We start from the raw sequence: 21,502 nt of genomic DNA on the forward strand, positions 1-21,502 counted from the left end.
TTAAGTACATTTAAAAAATCAGAAACTAATGAATTACAGTGTAAACAAGAATATAATCAATTGAAACATAAATATAACAATTATAAATCCTTATTTACAGATGGGTCCAAGGACGGTGGCGCAGTTGCTTGTGCTACTGTCATTGGATCCAGAACAACATCTTCTAGATTACCAGATAATAGTTTTATTTTTACAGCTGAAGCTAACGCCATATTAACAGCTCTTAAATATATTAAAAGACACCCTAAACGTAAGCAATATATATTTTATTCAGACTCTCTTTCTTGCCTTCAGGCCATTAAAATTATTTCTTGTAAACATCCACTTTTAATAGAAATTATTGAATTGTATAATGATCTTGCTACTGGCCAATACGACATCGTCTTCTGTTGGTTACCCAGCCATGTTGGTATCTCTGGTAACACTTTGGCTGACCTTGCTGCTAAGGCAGCACTAAACAAATCTGTGACCCCACTTCATATTCCCTATACTGATTATAAAGCTGGCATTAGATTTTACATCCGTGATCTGACGCAGAAGAAGTGGGACACCCAAGTAGGTATCAATAAATTACACCTACTTGGGTTGTAGGTCCAGATTTGAAGAGGTCATTATACGACGATGTCTTATTGGCCACACCAGGTATACGCATGAATATCTTTTGAAAGGTGAGGATCCTCCGTTTTGCTTCCCTTGTGATGAAATAATCACGGTCAAGCATGCCTTGCTTGACTGTGTTGAATATTCCATCACAAGGGACAATTATTTTAAATCAAGAACTATGAAGGACGTTTTTAGTAACGTAAGTTCTCATTTAATTATTGCATTTTTAAAAGAATTGAATTTATTGACTGACATGTAAATAAATAAGTATTTTATGATTGGAAGATGAATTAGTAACTGAGATTGTTAGTGGCTGTATCCTCGAGGGGGGTTTAAGTACGGTAAACTTATTGTCCTCCTGAGAGGGTACGTAAGTCCCAAAACATTTAAAGTCAAATTTAGTCTTCCATCTTTTTAACCGTAGTATTTCTCAAATTTTAATTTGTGGCTAATCTTGCATACAATCAACGGCAGCTGAAGGGATGGTGTAAATCCAGCAAGGACCATGCAGGTAGCAGAAGCACTGTAAGTCTCCATGGCCTCTAGTATGGTGACCTACCTTCAGTTGTTGGTGATCTATAGCCTGTTTTTACATTGTACTGTCCGAATAATGATATTGGTTTTAACTTTTCTCGCTAGTTTTAATTCTTATTGTGATGCTCTAGCTGTTTTACTGTCCGTCGTTGACAGGTTTTTACCATATGCATAAAGTCGTTTTTTCAAGCATGTTCTCGTCACGATATGGCTGCAATATTGCCGATGTGACGTTAAATATTAACTCACTCACTCACTCAACAACAAGGAAACGTGGCCAATACTCAATCGATAGAGACTGTCCGTGGTCAGTTACAAGAGGATCAATTTCAAGTGGACGTTTTTTTTGTTTTTTGGGGGGTATTTCATAAGCCATGATTGGTGTCATATGGTGCATCATCCGAGCTCCCCACCCACCGCGGAGTATCACAAGGACAGTGCTAAAGGAAACGGGCATCCAGCTTGCAGCACCAAGGATACCCGGATGGTATACTCCAGTAGAAGAATTAGAAATAATTAGTCTACCAGACTGGCCCATGAGCCATCGCTTTCTGGCATAAGACTCTGGGCAAAGTTCAAAGCAACATAATTCGACATCAAACATGTTTTAGACATTAAAGTCAAGACCAAAATCAATCAAAATCAGTTCCAAATGATACTTGTGCAATGATAAATAAATTTATAGTCTATGCACAGGGCTTGGCATGACCAGCCGATTGGTTGGACCGGGCCCATTCAACCTCCCGTCTAGGTGAAGTAAGGGTCGAAGGGGTGTGTTTAGCAAAGGGAACACGATTACAGGCCCCCAGTGCCCTCAACCCCCACACTCCCGTCCTCCACTGACACAGGGCCGCAACCCACGGCAAACGGGTTGGTGGACCAAATATCCCCCCGGGTCCACAACGGGGGTGTCGGCGAGCTCTTAGCATTACCCAGCACCCACCACGAGGAGGTGGCTCGCCACGGGTGCCTGACCAGGATACAAGATCCTCCAGATGTTTTTTACCCCTGGAGAAAAAAGGAATGGTAACAACTCTATTGTCGTAAGTTTAAAAACATCAGTATGTTTACGATAAATCTCCTGAAGACACAATGCCGATGGTTGTAAGTCTTGTAACAATAGAATAATCTCATCATAATTATTCCTCTTCAATTCCTTCGTATTAGCGTATCAGTCATTTAGGATGTGTTATTGATGAAAGTTACCGACCCTTTTTCTTAGGAGAATGGCTCCGAGAGCGGGTTGTCAGAGGAGGTGACACCTCCATTCATCTAAAAGATCGAATGTGTTTAAAAGGGACACGGGGCCTCTTTGACCTTTAGGAAGAGTGAGTGAGTTAATATTTAACGTCACATCGGCAATATTTCAGCCATATCGTGAAGGGAGCAAAACACTGAAATGGAATACACGTGTATTATAAAAGCCTGTCAACAAAGAACAGTAAAACAAATAGAATATCACAGAAACGAATGTAAAATGGGAAACTATATCTAAAACAATTTATCTATAGAGGACAATACAAGATAAAAATGGGCCATAGATTGCTAACAACTGCAGGTAGATCACCATACTAGGGACCATGGGGACTTACAGTACTTTTGCTACCTGCATGGACCCCAGCTGGATTTATATCGTCCACTCAGCAATTTGGGAAAACTTACTTTGAATGTTTGTGAGCTTACGTACCCTCTCAGGAGGACAATAGTTTTACAGTACATCAACCCCCCTTTAGGATACAGCCACTAACTGGCACAGATATCAATTTAAACTTCCAATAATAAAATATTTATCTATTTACAATTCAGTTAATAAATCTAATTCCTTTAAAAATGTAATGATTAAATGAGAACTTGTGTTTTCAAAAAGATCCTTCATAGTTCGTGAATCAAAATACTGATCCCTTGTGATGGAATATTCAACACAGTCAAGGGATACAAAGTGGAGGATCCTTACCTTTCAATAGTTATGCGTGAGTATATCGTGTATGGCCAATACGACATCGTCGTAAAATAACCTCTTCAAATCTGGACTGACAACCCAAGTACGTGTGACCAATATACGGTTTTATATCATGTAATTTATGTACATTCTTCTTTTTGTTAACCGGTGTAGGTGCTGTTTGAGTTTCAAGGGATTATGATGTTTTTCACGAGGGAGAAACAGGAAGAAGGTCCTGAATACTCATAGGTGTCCGAGCTGTCAGCCAGGTCAAGTCTGTTTGACAGTCAGTAGATTTAGTGGAAGGTCTCGTCACCTCTGCATATGTTGACTTACATCTCAATAAAGTGTTACCAGAGGGTGTACCTGAAGTTGCCAACTTCCTTGCTTCTGGAAAGCTTATGTTCTTTTCAGTTTGATTACGTTGGACACTCATTTCAAACTGTCATAACGGACTCTTTAGAAGATGACATATGAGAGCTAGAACAATTTACACGTTTGATTTCAGACGAACATGTGTTGCTGTCGTGATCTTTGCCAGCACAGCAAGAACGAGAAGCATGAATTTTTACAAACTTCTGACAGTGAAAACACCTCAGTGGATTTGGAACATACATGTCAATTCTCAAAGAGAAGCATCATACTTTTATTGAGTGAGGTAAACTGGATACACCAAACGTAAGCAAGTAAGTATTCGAGGGAGAATATGTTCCATCCTTCTTAAAATGAACCGCTTAGCCTCGACCTCTCCTTACATCCATACCTGACGTACAATTTTAGCGATTGACAGATCAGCACGACTCTTATCTCCGTCACTGGTGATTTCTTTAGTGAAATTTAAAGACTTGTGAGCATTGCATTTTACAGATATGTTTGTGATTGATGTTGCTTCCAGAAGATTAGCTGCTTGCCCTCTCTTTAAACATTCTAAGAACATTGAACCAGATCCAGATCCAGATCCAACATTCTTGACAGTCCCAGTAATGCCTTGAATTGCTTTCTCTAGTAGAAAGGGAGAACAAGAAGTTAACTTTTTCACACTTGATTCAGTGACAATGAATCCAGGCAATGAGGTACGTTCAAAATAACAAAGTCTGGTCTCATAATCAGTATCAATGATAACGTTTTTGCTTCTTGGGGTTTGGATTTGCCATGGTAATAGATAAGTGTTTCGTCCTCCTGGCTTCCCACCCACCCGGTTAGTCTTAAGCAGAAGACCAGAGTCATTCTTAAAAAAAAAATTAAAAAAAAAAACACTTGTGGGGTTAATTCATACCAAGCGCTTAAAAGCAGCCAAAAACCTGTCTGCTTTACTCTTGCCCGCAAAGAAACCGCAGACAGGTTACTAACTCTGTCGCCCGTGCCCTGCAGTGACGGTATTTGAGGAACGATTGTCATTTAGTTGTATAGAAAATGTGTAGGAAGCTCGTCATTTTGCTGATTTCTCGACGTACACAAAGACATCCCGAATTGTTGTGTTGCCGGCAATTGCTGCTTGGGCTCGGGTGATGGTGTCACTGTGCACAGATTTCCACCGGAAACGTTAGTGCTAAATGGGTGAGTTTGTGAGTTTATCGAAAGTTTTTCGCGTACTGAAGATGATGACACGATACAACATTAAACTGGCGGTGAAGACAGTATAATTATGTAATACAGCATAAGTTCATCAACTTCATTAACTTGACTGACATGTCAACAGTGCATATACAAGTATACAACCTCAATCTGTCTGTGCACTAAGGGTGTTTTGTAGTTTTGACAGACAGACTGATTTTTTCAATACTGCATGCAATGTGACCTAGGGTACAATTACACCACAACATATTATTTTGCCACGTGGAATTGATATGAAGGATAAACTAATAATTAAGAACGGTATGCTTCAAATATATGCTTTGAATATAATGATAGTAATTTGATTGTTTGTGGATTTTGTGAACAAATAAGTTTGATTAAGTTACATTTGTTTGGCACAAAAGAGGCTAACCATGGTAAATATTTCGTTCGGAGTGCAGAAAAATAGCTAAATAGTATGTGGACTTCATCTTCGATATAGAGATCCGTACAATATTCACAGCAGATGTTATAGTCGCAATGTCGTTTCTCCTTTCTTTTTGTATTTACCATCAGATTGTTTAATGCTTTTCTAAATTTACAAAATGCACGTACCAAAGACTTGTCTTCAAGACAAGTGATATAACTTTCTGTGTTAAAATCAGTTTTAAATCTCGAGTATAACGACAAAAAACGTGAGGCAGAAATAGATAAATGCCAATCCTGGATAAAGATATCCTGTAACCTTTATTTGAATGTGCTGATGAATAGTGAGTAGATAGTGACTGAGGTAAGAATATTAAGTCACATCGACAGTATTTCAGCCGTATCGTGACGAAACCAAGTTATTATGTCATGATAATTAAAGGCAAATTATAAACACTTGTCAGTTAAGACAGTAAAACGGTTAGAATGTCACCGATGTAAATATAAAACCGCTAATTGAAAACAAATAGCCCACATTAAAATAACAATAATAGTATGAGGAAATATGTGTAAGTTTGTATTTTGCTTCAAACGTTTTGCGATTTCCACATCCTGACAATAATTCCATGGTATGTCAAACTCCCTTGAGGAAATACTAATAATTTACGTTGATAATTTAACAACCAATAATAAAATGCAAATTACGTATACGACGTATGCATCAAAATGTATGAAACAGTTCCATTTACCCTAAAGTTTCAACAACAGATGGTTAATGTTGCCAAAATTACCCTTAACTGCTTAACATTGAAATATCTCGTGATGGCTTTCTTAGATGGTCAACCTACATGCATGAGTAGAAACAACATACTGTTTTTACATAATGCAGATATTGTATCAATCAACCTCTTGTATCAATCAACCAAGCAATCAATCCTTCACGGCTCGGAAATCTTACATTTGAAAGTTGCAAAAGTCCAACGAAGTGTCCACTTTCTTCCTTGAGATGATCCGAATTAATTGCTGATAGATGACAAGTTAGAGTCTCAATAGTGTATCGACAACAGTTACAGCCATACTGTACACACTTGTATTGGCATAATTTGATGCCAGTGTTCGTGAAGCTTACAGAGTCGAGAAGCTGCAGTTGGTCTATTGACACTATTAATATCAAGCAGACTGTTAGGTGTTGGAGTGTGAGCCACATCTTAAAATACATTGCAGTGGGTGTACATGAGATTCCCGACAGACTGCAGTTTTGTATATTCAGCATCGGGAGGCAAATGCGACCAGACCTAACATAAAGAAAGCTATAAATCAGCATAGAGTAAATTAACCTTAATGCTGTGCGTTATCTTTTGTGATAAATCTTTGTCAGAAACCAAAATGAACCATGTGTGCATCCAAAGTTTGATAAGTCTTCTCTCACCTTTAGCAGGCATGCTATCACGGTTATTTAAATAAATTAATGAAACAGTAACGACCGATAGTAATTGTAATAGTATCCAGCTGATGCTATTACACAGAGTTCAAAATGTTAGAGTGAGTGAGTGAGTGAATATTTAACATTACATCGGCAATATCTCAGCCATATCGTGACGAGAGCATTCAACAATGGAAAAGATCATATGTACATTATAAAAAGCTGTCAACGAAGGACAATAAAACAACTAGAATGTCACAAATGGGATTAAAACTAGCGTGGAAAGTTAAAACTAATGGTACTATTCGGACAAGACAATATAAAAACAGGCTATAGATTGCCAACAACTGAAGGCAGATCACCAAACAAGGGACCATGGGGACTTACAGTACCTTTGCTACCTGCATGGAGGCTAGCTGGATTTACATCATCCCCTCAGCTGTTAGGAATTTAGACATATCTAGCCAAAAAATAAAAATACAAATATGCTATAATTAAGAACAGTGGAAAGTTTAAATTTACTGTGAATGTTTTTCGACTTACGTACCCTCTCAGGAGGACAATATTTTTACAATACTTCAACCCCTTTTGAGGGTACAGCTACTAACAATTCTAGTTAAAAATTTAAATTACCAATAATTAAAATACATCTATTTACAGAACATATTATTCAAAATTCAACCCAAAATCAATTTCTTTTAAAAAAACAATGATTAAATGAGAACTAACCCTGGTAAAAAAAGATCCTTGATAGTTTTGACATTGAAATATTTATCCCTTGTGATGGAAGTGTTACAAGCGAGGAAGTAAGTTCAAATTCGCATAGAACATAGGCAGTATTTAAGGAATATAACGTCAACGAGGTTTGTGTTGTACTAAAATCCATTTGAGGCAGTTTCAATATCTCACCTGATTGAATTAAGATTTGAAGTCACATCGTGTCTGTTCAGCAATAGCATGTCTAAAACACTTTTTTGTTCAGGATAAACACATCATTAAAAAAAACTGTGAATGAAGAACAATAAAGTTATTACATTACCACTTAAGGAGTTAACACTAGTTAACATGTATCTTAGAGAGTTAACTATTTTGGATGATGCATTAACTATTGAAGATACATCACCATATTAGGGTCCACGGAGACTTTCTTTACTGACCATTTGCTGGATTTACACCATCCCTTCAGCCATGAGCAAAGTCATTGCAAGGGATATCAAAAAGAAGGATCATCACTTTTAAGCAAATATTGATGTGTATATAAGCGAAATAGACAACCTGACTGACAACCCAAGTAGGCGTCCATTGTTGGCGATCTCTATTCCATGTTTTACGTCTACTTCAATTACTACACTGTTTTACTTTTCCGTGCTAGTTTTATATCCATATCTGTGATAACCTATTATTTTTTACTGTCCATCGTGACAGGTTTTATTCTTCGAAATATTCTCATTGTTCTTACATAAATTGTTTTCGTCACGAAATAGCTGAGATACTGCCAATGTCACGTTAAAATATCAACTCACCCGCTCCCTCACTGAGGCATGAACAGCATTTGCTCAGTATTAACCATATATTAAAATGACAAACATGAATATCATTAAAAGCAAGGTACACTTACATTTACTTAGAAAGCTTCAGGACTTACTTAACCCTCATCGAGGATACAGCCAGTTACAATCTAAGTTGCTAATTTAAACTGCAAATAATAAAATATTTAGTTATTTACAAATCATTTCACAAATCTGTTTCCTTTAACAAGTAATAAATACATGAAACCTGATATTATTAAACAGATTGTTTATAGTATATGACTTAAAATGGTTTTCCTTTGTAATGGAGTTCGCAACACAGTCAAACAAGAAAAGCTTGATCGTGACTCACTCATCACCATGGGATACAAAATGGAGGATCCTGACTGTTTCAATAGACATTCATGAGTATATCTTGCGCGCTCAGTACACATGTCGCATGACGACCTCTTGAAATCTGCACTGACAACCTAAATAGGTACAAACACTATTACGTTCTATTTCATGCAATTTATTCATACCTGTTTGGATGTCCCACTTTGGCTTCAGATGTATGATCTATTCAGAGTCAGTGAGTAAGTTAATATTTAACATCACATCGGCAATGTCTCAGCCATATCGTGACGAGATCATTTAACACTGAAATGAAACATGTATCTATTATAAAACTTGTCAACGGAGGACAGTAAAATAACTAGAATATCAAGGATTAGAATATAAAACTAGTAACTATACCTAAAACAATTTATCTATAGAGGACAATAAAAGATAAAAATGGGCTATAGATTGCTAACAACTGAAGGCAGATCACCATACTAGGGACCATGGGGACTTACAGTACTTTTGCTACCTGCATGGACCCTAGCTTGATTTACATCATCCCCTCAGCTGTTAGGAATTTGGGAAATCTAGCCATGCAAATAAAACGACACTTATGCTACGATTAAAAACGTTGAACTTTTGAATTTACTTTGGATGTTTGTGGACTTACGTACCCTCTCAGGAGGATAATAGTTTTACAGTACTTCAACCCCCTTTGAGGATACAGCCACTAACAAGCACAGTTCTGAATTTAAACTTCCAATAATAAAATATGTATCTATTTACAATTCTGTCAACAAATCTAATTCTTTTAAAAATGCAATGATTAAATGAGAGCTTGTGTTATTAAAAAGATCCTTCAGAGTTCATGAATTAAAATGCTTGGCTGTTATTCTTCCATCACAAGGGATACAAAACGGAGGAAAACGAACAAAAGACGATGTCGTATTGGCCAGTAGCAAGAGTATTATACAGTTCAATAAGTTCAATTAGAAGTGGATGTTTACAAGAAATATTTTTAATAGCCTGAAGGCAAGAAAGAGAGTCGAAATATATTATATATTGTTTACGTTTTGGGTGTCTTTGAATATATTTAAGAGCTTTTATGGCATTAGCTTCTGCTGTAAAAATAGAACTATTATCTGGTAAACTAGAAAAAAATTGTCCTGGATCCAATGACAGTGGCACAAGCCACTGCTCCACCGTCCTTGGACCCATCTGTAAATAAGGATTTATAATTGTGATATTTATGTTTCAATTGATCATATTCTTGTTTATACTGTAATTCATTCATGTCTGATTTTTTAAATGTAGTTAATGTTAGGTCAATCTGTGGCCTAACCAACTGCCAAGGGGAAAAGATAAGAAGACGGGAAGGAGCTATATTGTCCAGCTGAATACCACCAGCAGCAATAAACGGCTTTATTCTGAGCCCAAGAGGTGGAACAAGAGAAGCCTTTTTGCTATATAAATCCTCATAAAGAGGATTGAAAACACAGTTATATGCATGGTTAGATTCGATAGAGTATAGTTTTGTGATATGTTTTAAAGATAATTTGATACAGCGTTGTGCAATTGATGGTTCATCAGCTTCAGCGTAAAGACTGTCAATAGATGAGGTTTTGAAGGACCCAAGACAAAGCCTTAGACCTTGGTGATGGACAGGATGAAGAAGTTTAAGAGTGCTTTTGCAGGCTCCACCATAGACGATGGAGCCATAATCAAGTTTAGAACGAACGAGTGATCGATATAGATGGAGAAGGATAGCTTGATCCCCTCCCCATTTTGAATTGGAAACAACTTTCAACAAGTCAAGTGTTTTCAGGCATTTAGTGAGTGAGTGAGTGAGTTAATATTTATCGTCACATCGGCAATATCTCAGCCATATCGTGACGAGAACATTTAACACTGAAATGAAATATATATATCTATTATAAAACCTGTCAACAAGAGACAGTAAAACAACTAGAATATCACAGATGAGAATATAAAACTAGTAACTATACCTAAAACAATGTATCAATACAGGACAATACAAGATAAAAATGGGCTATAGATTGCTAACAACTGAAGGTAGATCACCATACTAGGGACCATGGGGACTTACAGTACCTTTGCCACCTGCATGGACCCTAGCTGGATTTACATCATCCCCTCAGCTGGCAGCAATTTGGGAAACCTAGCCATGCAATAAAAAAAACACTTATGCTACGATTAAAAACATGGAAAGTTTGAATTTACTTTGAATGTTTGTGGACTTACGTACCCTCTCAGGGGTACAATAGTTTTACAGTACTTCAACCCCCTTTGAGGATACAGCCACTAACAAGCACAGTTCTGAATTTAAACTTCCAATCATAAAATATTTATCTATTTAGAATTCAGACAATAAATCTAATTCTTTTAAAAATGCAATGATTAAATGAGAGCTTGTGTTATTAAAAAGATCCTTCAGAGTTCGTGAATTAAAATACTGATCCCTTGTGATGGAATACTCGACACAGTCAAGCAGGATATGCTTGACTGTGATTCTTCCATCACAAGGGATACAAAACGGAGGATCCTCACCTTTAAGCAAATATTTATGTGTATATCTTGTGTGGCCAATACGACATCGTCGCATGATGACCTCCTCAAATCTGGACTGACAACCCAAGTAGGTGTAACCAATATACGGTTTTATTTCATGTAATTTATTGATACCTACTTGAGTGTCCCACTTCTTCTGCATCAGATCGCGGATATACGTTCTAATGCAAGCTTTGTAATCTGAATATGGAAGAAAAAGTGGTGTCACAGATTTGTTGAGTGTCGCCTTGGCAGCAAGATCCGCCATAACATTTCCAGAAATACCTACGTGACTGGGTAACCAACAAAAGACGATGTCGTATTGGCCAGTAGCAAGAGTGTTATACAATTCAATAATTTCAATTAAAAGCGGATGTTTACAAGAAATGTTTTTAATAGCCTGAAGACAAGAAAGAGAGTCGGAATATATTATATACTGTTTACGTTTAGGGTGTCTTTGAATATATTTAAGAGCTGTTAATATGGCGTTAGCTTCTGCTGTAAAAATAGAACTATTATCTGGTAATCTAGAAGATATTGTTCTGGATCCAATGACAGTAGCACAAGCAACTGCACCACCGTCCTTGGACCCATCTGTAAATAAGGATTTGTAATTGTTATATGTATGTTTCAATTTATTATATTCTTGTTTATACTGTAATTCATTAGTTTCTGAGTTTATAAATGCAGTTAATGTTAGGTCAACCTGTGGCCTAACCAACTGCCATGGGGGAGAGGAAAGAAGACGGGAAGGAGCTATATTGTTCAGCTCAATACCACCACCAGCAATAAACGGCTTTATTCTGAGCCCAAGAGGTGGAACAAGAGAAGCCTTTTTGCTATACAAATCCTCATAAAGGGGATTGAAGACACAGTTATATGCAGGGTTAGATTCGTTAGAGTATAGTTTTATGATATATTGTAAAGATAATTTGATACGGCGTTGTGCAAGAGATGGTTCATCGGCCTCAACGTAAAGACTGTCAATAGGTGAAGTTCTGAAGGACCCAAGACAAAGTCTTAGACCTTGGTGATGGACAGGATCAAGAAGTTTAAGACTGCTTTTGCAGGCTCCACCATAGACAATGGAGCCATAATCAAGTCTAGAACGAACGAGTGATCGATATAAATGGAGAAGGGTAGCTTGATCCCCTCCCCATTTTGAATTTGAAACCACTTTCAACAAGTCAAGAGCCTTCAGGCATTTACTTCTAAGTGATTTAATATGTGGTAAAAACGTTAAGTGTGAATCAAAGATTAGACCCAAGAATTTGGCTTCCTTCACAACTTTAATGGTCGTCCCATCTAGAGATAGTTCAGGGTCTTTATGAGATTTGTATTTACGACAAAAATGTATGCAGTTAGTTTTCGATTTTGAAAATTTAAAGCCATTTTCAAGACACCATTTATTAATCTTGTTTAAACACAACTGCATATGCCGTTCAATGGTAAGCATATTTTTACCACGACAAGAAATATTAAAATCATCCACAAATAAAGATCCATCAATTGAATCGTTTAAAACTTTTGATAAACAGTTGATCTTGATGCTAAAAAGAGTGACAGACAGAATACTGCCCTGTGGAACACCCTGATCCTGATTGTAATGATCAGACAGGGTAGAACCCACTCCAACTTGAAACTGTAAACGACCTCGCAAGCCGAAGTCATGTAAGTCTCTTAAAATGCCATATTTCCAGGTTCTGTCATATGCTTTTTCTAGATAAAAAAGGCACCCGTGGTGAGCCACCTCCTCGTGGTGGGTGCTGGGTAACGCCAAGAGCTCGTCGACGCCCCCGTAGTGGACCCGGGGGGATATTTGGTCCACCAACCCGTTTGCCGTGGGTTGCGGCCCTGTGTCGGTGGAGGCAGGGATCCTGGTGGTTGAGAGCATGGGAGCAGGACTATTGCTCAACACACCATTTTGGCCCTGACTTCACCTAGACGGGTGGTTGAATGGGCCCGGTTCAACCAATCGGCTGGTCATGCTAAGCCCTGTACATGTAAATGTTGTTCACAAATTTGAGAAAATATTTAATTTTTTGTATTTCGATTGTACAATTCCAATTTCGTAACTTGCCTAGAATCCTATGTCCAGAAGGCAGTGGCTCATGGGCCAATCAAGTGGAATAATTACTTTTGTATTATTCTGCTTGAGTATATCATCCGGGTGTCCCTGGTGCTGCAGGCAGGAAACCCGACTGCTTTCAGCATTGTCATTGTGATATTCCGTGGCGGGTGGGGAGCTCGGATGATGAAACAATATAAACTTACCATGGCTTACGAAATTCCCCTCAAGAAAACAAAACGTCCTCTTGATACTACTGATAATGATGTTGAAAGACACCCTAAACATAAACAGTATATAATCTATTCAGACTCTCTCTCTTGCCTTCAGGCTATTAAAAATATTTCTTGTAAACATCCACTTTTAATAGAAATTATTGATTTTTGTACAATAATCTTGCTACTGGCCAGTGCGACATTAATCTTTGTTGGTTACCTAGTCACGTTGGCATTTCTGGTAACACAATGGCCGATCTTGCTGCTCAACAAATCTGTGACACCACTTCTTCTTCCATACTCAGATTATAAAGCTGCAATAAGATCATATATCCGTGATCTGATGCAGAAGAAGTGGGACACCCAGGTAGGTATAAATAAATTACATGAAAAAAAACCTTATATCGGTTATACTTACTTGGGTTGTCAGTCCAGATTTGAGGAGGTCATTATGCGACGATGTCGCATTGGCCATACGAGGTATACTCACGAGTATTTATTAAAAGGTGAAAATCCTCCGTTTTGTATCCCTTGTGATGAAAGAATCACAGTCAAGAATGTCCTGCTTGACTGTGTTGAATATTCCATCACAAGGGATAAATATTTTAATTCAAAAACTTTGAAGGATCTTTTTAATTCTGTTAGTTCTCATTTAATTATTGCATTTTTAAAAGAATTAGGTTTGCTAAATGAATTGTAAATAGATAAATATTTTATGCTTGGAAGTTTGAATTAGTAACTTAGAGTGTTAGTGACTGTATCCTCGAGGGGGGTTAAAGCACTGTAACATTATTGTCCTCCTGAGAGGGTACGTAAGTCCCAAAACATTTCAAGTCAAATTTGATCTTCCATTTTGTCTTAGCCGTAGAATATGTGTCATTTTAATTACTGCTAATCTTGCATACAATCACCATCAGCTGAGGGCATGATGTAAATCCAGCTAGGGACCGTGCAGGTAGCAGAAGTACCGTAAGTCCCCATGGTCCCTAGTATGTATCTACCTTCAGTTGTTGGTGATCTATATAGCCTGTTTTTATATTGTATTGTCTGAATAGGAATATTAGTTTTAACTTTTCACGCTGGTTTTATTTCTCATTGTGATATTCTAGTTGTTTTACTGTCTGTCGTCAACAGGTTTTTATCATATACAAAGATTCCTTTTTTAAGAATGCTCTCGTCAAGATATGGCTGCAATACTGCCGATGTGACGTTAAATGTTAACTCACTCACTCTAGATCAAAAAAGATAGACACAGGATGTTGTTTAGTAATTAGTGCATTTTTAACAAATGATTCTAAACGCACTAAGTGGTCAACAGTACTTCTGTTTTTACGGAAACCACATCGTATATCTGTTATGAGGTTATTTGTTTCGACATAGCAAACAAGTCGATTATTTATCATGCGTTCCATGGTCTTGCAAACACAGCTGGTTAATGAAATCGGACGATAATTGGATGGATCCGTATGATCACATCCAGGTTTAGGTATTGGTACTAATATGGCGTCACCGCATGAAGGAGGAACGTTACCCGATGTCCAAATATCATCAAAAATATTTAGGAGAGTTTCCAGACAGGATTCTGGTAAATGTTTCAGGAGTTGATAGTGTATGTTATCAGCTCCTGGAGCAGTGTCATGAGCTTGATCAAGAGCAGTATGGAGTTCATGAATAGAAAACGTTTCATTATAATCTTCCCCATTATCAGAATTGAAATTAATAGTTTTCTTTTTTTGTTGTTTTTGATATTGGTGAAATATAGGTATAAAATTAGAAGAGGAAAGAATGTTTAGCGAGAGTTTCGCCCAGTTTATTCTCAATATCTGATTTATCAGTAAGTAATTGATCTCCATGTTAAAGATGATGGACAGTAGATTTAGTACCTTTACCTTAAATTTTCTGGACCATGTTCCTACCTTGGACATGAGTGTCCGAGAATTTATTTTGGATACATAATATTGCCCAGTTTGGCGGTTCTTCTGTTTAAAAGTACGCCGTGCTTTAGCATTTAAAATCTTAAATTTATTTAAATTATGCACCACAGGATGGCGACGGAAATAATGTTCAACTTTTTTGGTATACACTCATCAACTATGGAATTCAGTTCATCAGAAAAACATTTAATAGCATCAGGAACGTCAACAAAACGTTGAGGTTTAACTTTCTCCACACACAGTGTTTCATATAAAGCCCAGTTAGCCTTTTTAAAATTTCGCCTTGACGATGGAGGAACATCAGATGGAATTACATATTTTAGCATAGTCGGAAAATGGTCACTTCCACATAGGTCATCGTGGACTGACCATTCAAATTCATTTAGTAGCTCAGAATTTGTGAGTGACAGATCGAGAGCAGAATAGGTCCCTGCACCAGGGTGTAAATATGTGTTGGAACCATCATTATAAATACATAAATCATTGTCAGATGAAAAGCCCTCCAACAACTTACCTTTAGTGTTTGTAGTAACACTAGTATAAGTGAGTGAGTGAGTTAATATTTAACGTCACATCGGCAATATCTCAGCCATATCGTGACGAGAACGTTAAATACTGAAGTGAAATATATGGATACTATAAAAACCTGTCAACGACGGACAGTAAAACAACTAGAATATCACAGCTGGGATTAAAACTAGTGTGGAATGTTAAAACTAATATCACTATTCGGACAATACAACATAAAATCAGGCTATAGATTGCCAACAACTGAAGGTAGATCACCATACTAGGGGCCATGGGGACTTACAGTACCTTTGCTGCCTGCATGGACCCTAGTTGGATTTACATCATCCCCTCAGCTGTCAGCAATTGAGTCACATCTAGCCAAAAATTAAAAATACACATATACTACGATTAAGAACAGTGGAAAGTTTAAATTTACTGTGAATGCTTTTGGACTTACGTACCCTCTCAGGAGGACAATAATTTTACAATACTTCAACCCCCTTCGAGGGTACAGCCACCAACAATTCAAGTTACTAATCCAAACTTCCAGTAATTAAAATACATCTATTTACACAACATAACATTCAAAATTCCACCAAAAAATCAATCTCTTTTAAAAAACCAATAACTAAATATGAATTAACGCTAGTAAAAAGATCCTTCATTGTTTTAACTGTAAAATACTTATCCCTTGTGGTGGAGAATTCAACACAGTCAAGCAGGATATGCTTGACCGTGGTTCTCTCATCACAAGGGATGCAAAACGGAGGATCCTCACCTTTCAACAGGTATGAATGGGTATATCTAGTGTGGCCAATACGACATCGTCTTAAAATAACCTCTTCAAATCTGGACTGACAACCCAAGTGGGTATAACCAATGTAAGGTTTTATCTCATGTAATTTATTTATACCCAATTGGGTGTCCCACTTCTTCTGCATCAGATCAAGGATATAAGATCTAATGTTAGCTTTATAATCAGTGTATGGAATAAGAAGTGGCGTCACAGATTTGTTGAGTGCCGCCTTCGCAGCAAGATCGGCCATTGCGTTACCAGAAATGCCCACGTGGCTGGGTAACCAACAGAAGACGATGTCGTATTGGCCAGTAGGAAGAGTATTATACAGTTCAATAATTTCAATTAAAAGTGGATGTTTACAAGAATTATTTTTAATAGCCTGAAGGCAAGAAAGAGAATCGGAATAGATTATATATTGTTTACGTTTAGGGTGTCTTTGAATATATTTAAGAGCTGTTAATATGGCGTTAGCTTCTGCTGTAAAAATAGAACTATTCTCTGGTAATCTAGAAGATATTGTTCTGGATCCAATGACAGTGGCACAAGCCACTGCGCCACCGTCCTTGGATCCATCTGTAAATAAGGGTTTGTAATTGCTATATTTATGTTTTAATTGATGATATTCTTGTTTATATTGTAAGTCATTAGTTTCTGATTTTTTAAATGTCGTTAATGTTAGGTCAACTTGTGGCCTAACCAATTGCCAAGGAGGAGAAGAAAGAAGACGGGAAGGTGATATACCTTCCAGCTCAATACCGGCAGAAGAAATAAATGGTTTAATTCTGTGCCCAAGAGGTGGAACAAGAGAACATTTTTTGTTATACAAATCCTCATAAAGGGGATTGAAGACACAGTTAAAGGCAGGGTTAGATTCATTAGAATATAATTTAGTAATATATTGTAAAGTCAGTTTTATACGACGTTGAGTAAGAGATGGTTCATCGGCCTCAACGTAGAGACTATCAATAGGTGACGTTCTGAAAGACCCAAGACAAAGTCTTAAGCCTTGATGGTGGACGGAGTCAAGAAGTTTAAGATTGCTTTTGCAGGCTCCACCATATACGATGGAGCCATAATCAAGTTTCGAACGCACGAGTGATCGATATAGATGTAAGAGGGTTGCTTGATCCCCTCCCCACTTTGAGTTGGAAACAACTTTCAACAAGTCAAGAGCCTTCAGGCATTTAGTTTTAAGGGACTTAATATGAGGCAGAAATGTTAAGTGGGAGTCAAAGATTAGGCCCAAGAACTTGGCCTCTTTTACAACTTTGATGGGAGTGCCATCTAGAGATAGTTTAGGGTCTTTATGTGGCTTATATTTTCTGCAAAAATGTATACAATTAGTTTTGGATTTAGAAAATTTAAAGCCGTTTTCAAGACACCATTTATTTATTTTGTTTAAACACAACTGCAGTTGCCGTTCAATAGTATGCATGTTTTTCCCACGACAAGAAATATTGAAATCATCCACAAATAACGATCCATCTATTGAATCGTTTAAAACTTTTGATAAACTATTTATCTTTATGCTAAAAAGTGTGACAGACAGAATACTGCCTTGTGGAACACCCTGATCCTGATTGTAATGATCAGACAGGGTAGAACCCACTCGAACTTGAAACTGTCTATCATTTAAAAAGTTGGCTATAAATTGAGGTAAACGACCTCGCAAGCCAAAGTCATGTAAATCTCTTAAAATACCATATTTCCAGGTTGTGTCATATGCTTTTTCGAGATCAAAACAGATAGACACAGCATGTTGTTTATTAATTAGTGCATTTTTAACAAATGATTCTAAACGCACTAAGTGATCAACAGTACTTCTGTTTTTCCGGAAACCACACTGTATATCAGTTATAAGACTATTAGTTTCCAAGTACCAAACAAGTCGATTATTTATCAGGCGTTCCATGGTCTTGCAAACACAGCTTGTTAATGAAATCGGACGATAATTGGATGGATCGGTATGATCACGTCCAGGTTTAGGTATTGGTACTACTATGGCGTCACGCCATGAAGGAGGAAAGTTACCCGATGTCCAAATACCATCAAAAATATTTAGGAGAGTTTCCTGACAGGATTCTGGTAAATGTTTCAGGAGTTGATAATGTATGTTATCAGCTCCTGTAGCAGTATCATGAGCTTGATCAAGTGCAGTATGGAGTTCATGAATAGAAAACGTTTCATTATAATCTTCCCCATTATCGGAATTGAAATTAATAGTTTTCTTTTCTTCTTGTTTTTGATATTGCTGGAATTTTGGTACATAATTTGAAGAGGAAGAATGTTTAGCAAGGGTTTCACCCAGTTTATTCTCAATATCTGATTTATCAGTAAGCAATTGATCTCCATGTTTAAGATGATGGACTGTAGATTTAGTACCTTTACCTTTAATTTTCTGGACCATGTTCCACACCTTGGACATGGGTGTCCGAGAATTTATTTTAGATACATAATTTTGCCAAGATTGGCGTTTGTTCTGTTTAAAAGTACGCCGTGCTTTAGCATTTAAAATTTTAAATTTATTTAAATTATGCACCATAGGATGGCGACGGAAATAATGTTCTGCCTTTTTCCTTGCCTTCCTAGCTTGTTTGCACTCATCGTTGAACCATGGTTTTCGAATATGGGGAACTGCAGAGGAATTTGGTATACACTCATCAGCTATGGAGTTCAATTCATCAGAAAAGCATTTAATAGCATCAGGAACGTCAATAAAACGTTCGGGTTTAAGTTTTTCAGCACACAGTGTTTCATATAAAGCCCAGTTAGCCTTTTTAAAATTTCGTCTTGATGATGGAGGAACATCGAATGGAGTTATAGCTTTTAATATAGTAGGAAAATGGTCACTTCCACAGAGGTCATCGTGGACTGACCATTCAAATTCATTTAGTAGTTCAGAATTTGTCAATGACAAGTCGAGAGCAGAATAAGTCCCTGTACCAGGATGTAAATATGTGCTGGAACCATCATTATAAATACATAAATCATTGTCAGAACAAAAGTCCTCCAACAATTTCCCTTTAGTGTTTATATTTACACTACCCCAGAGTGGGTTGTGCCCATTTAAATCTCCCATTATAATACAGGGTTTTGGGAGTTGGTCATAGAGAGCTTGCAGATCAGTTTTGGCAAACGTCGAAGACGGCGAAATATAGAGCGAGCATAGTGTAAACGCTACATGTAAAGTAATTCTCACAGCAGCAGCCTGCATATTAGTATTTAGTGAAACAGGGCTTTGAATAACGTTTTGTCTGACTAGAAAGGATGACCCACCAGTGGCTCTATCACCCGGAGGTGAAAAAGAATGATATGCATTAAAATGACGAAGGTCAAATGTATCTGTTTGTTTTAAATATGTCTCTTGGAGACATATGGCTGAAGGTGTGAAATCTTGGACTAATAGCTGTAATTCATGTAAATTAGTCCTCAGTCCTCTGCAGTTCCACTGTACAATATTATTAGAATAAACTATCTTTTGGGTGGATTTATTGGGGATCTACCCCGCACTCTTTTGGAGGGCGACAAGCTATGTGCCCTAGAATGGACGTTTTCAGAAACGTCCATGTCTTCAAGAGACCCATATTTGTTGAACAATTGAATTCTATTTTGTGACCCTTTAGGAGGTCTGCCACTTTGTTGTTTTGAGGCATCAGACTTAGGCTTAGATTTACTTTTAACAGTTTGCTGATTGTCAGCTGTCGATTTAGACTTCGAGTGTGACTGAGATGATGATGGTTTGTGATCAGAAGACGACTTTGAGGTACTAGGAAGTGAATCCTCAGTCTGAGATGATATAGCAGGGTACAAAAGTTGTGGAGTATCGCAATTCACCCATGTCAAGGTAGTTTGGCAGCCTGTGGATGATTTTGTTCTTTTTGAGCTTGACTCAGATGATGTTTTTGCTACTGTAGCATAACTTTCTGGAAGATCAGATCTCTTTACCAGTTTGTTTGCCTCGGAAAAGGAGATATTTTGAGTAAACTTTATTCTATTTATCTCCATTTGCTCTTTCCAAATTGGACACTGTTTAGAAAATGACGAATGATCGCCTGAGCAGTTGGTGCATTTTTTATAGTCACTGTCACAATCTTCTGTTGTGTGTGTTTTCTCACCACAGTGCGCACACACAACAGACAATGTGCAAGTATTTACACCGTGTCCATATTTCTGACACTTAAAACACCTAAGCGGGTTGGGGATGTAAGTGTCAACACTGATATTACAATATCCTGCTCTTACTGATTTTGGAATACTTGGAGAAGAGAAGTGGAAGAGATATGTGTTAGTAGGTTTTGTTTCTGAGTTTATCCGAGTTGTAAATCTTTTAACAAAAGTCACCCCTTGATCTTTCATTTCTGATACGATGTCAAACTCAGTCATATCTGCAAACAATTGATCTCGGTCTCTAACAATGCCTTTGCTCGTGTTCAGAGTCTTGTGTGGAGTAACTGAAACCGGGACTCCAACAAAGAGCTCAGTTGACAACAGGTTGGTTGATTGCTGTTTCCTGCTACATTCTACAAGTAGGGAACCTGAACGCAGTCGTCTGATATTTCGTACCTCACCTGCTATGCCATGTATACCTTTAGATACCGCAAATGGGTTTAATTTGAAAGGTGATTTGTCAAGAGTCTCGATCACTAGAAATCGTGGCCAGTATTCAACGGACGGAATAGACGGTCGTAGTTCATCATCATCATTGTCAAGTTGACGCTTGTTTCTTTTAATGGGGGTTGTGTAAGCCATAGTTACTTTAATATGGTTCATCATCTGAGCTCCCCACCCACCACGGAGTATCACAAGGACAATGCTAAAAAACAAGTGGGCCTCCGACTTGCAGCACCAAGGATACTCAGATGATATACTCCAGCAGAAGAATTATAAATAATTGATCTACCAGATTGGCCCATGAGCCACCGCCTTCGGGCATAAGACTCTAGGCAAAATTCATATTATCATATTTCACAATCCAAAACGTTAGAGATCAATAGTAGTGCCAAGAAAATTCGAACAATTCAAAATAATATTTGTGCAATGACACATACACAGTCCATGCACAGGGCTTGGCATGACCAG

The sequence above is a fragment of the Haliotis asinina genome, chromosome 13 (genome assembly GCF_037392515.1).
Source record: "Haliotis asinina isolate JCU_RB_2024 chromosome 13, JCU_Hal_asi_v2, whole genome shotgun sequence".
Lineage (NCBI taxonomy): Eukaryota > Metazoa > Mollusca > Gastropoda > Lepetellida > Haliotidae > Haliotis > Haliotis asinina.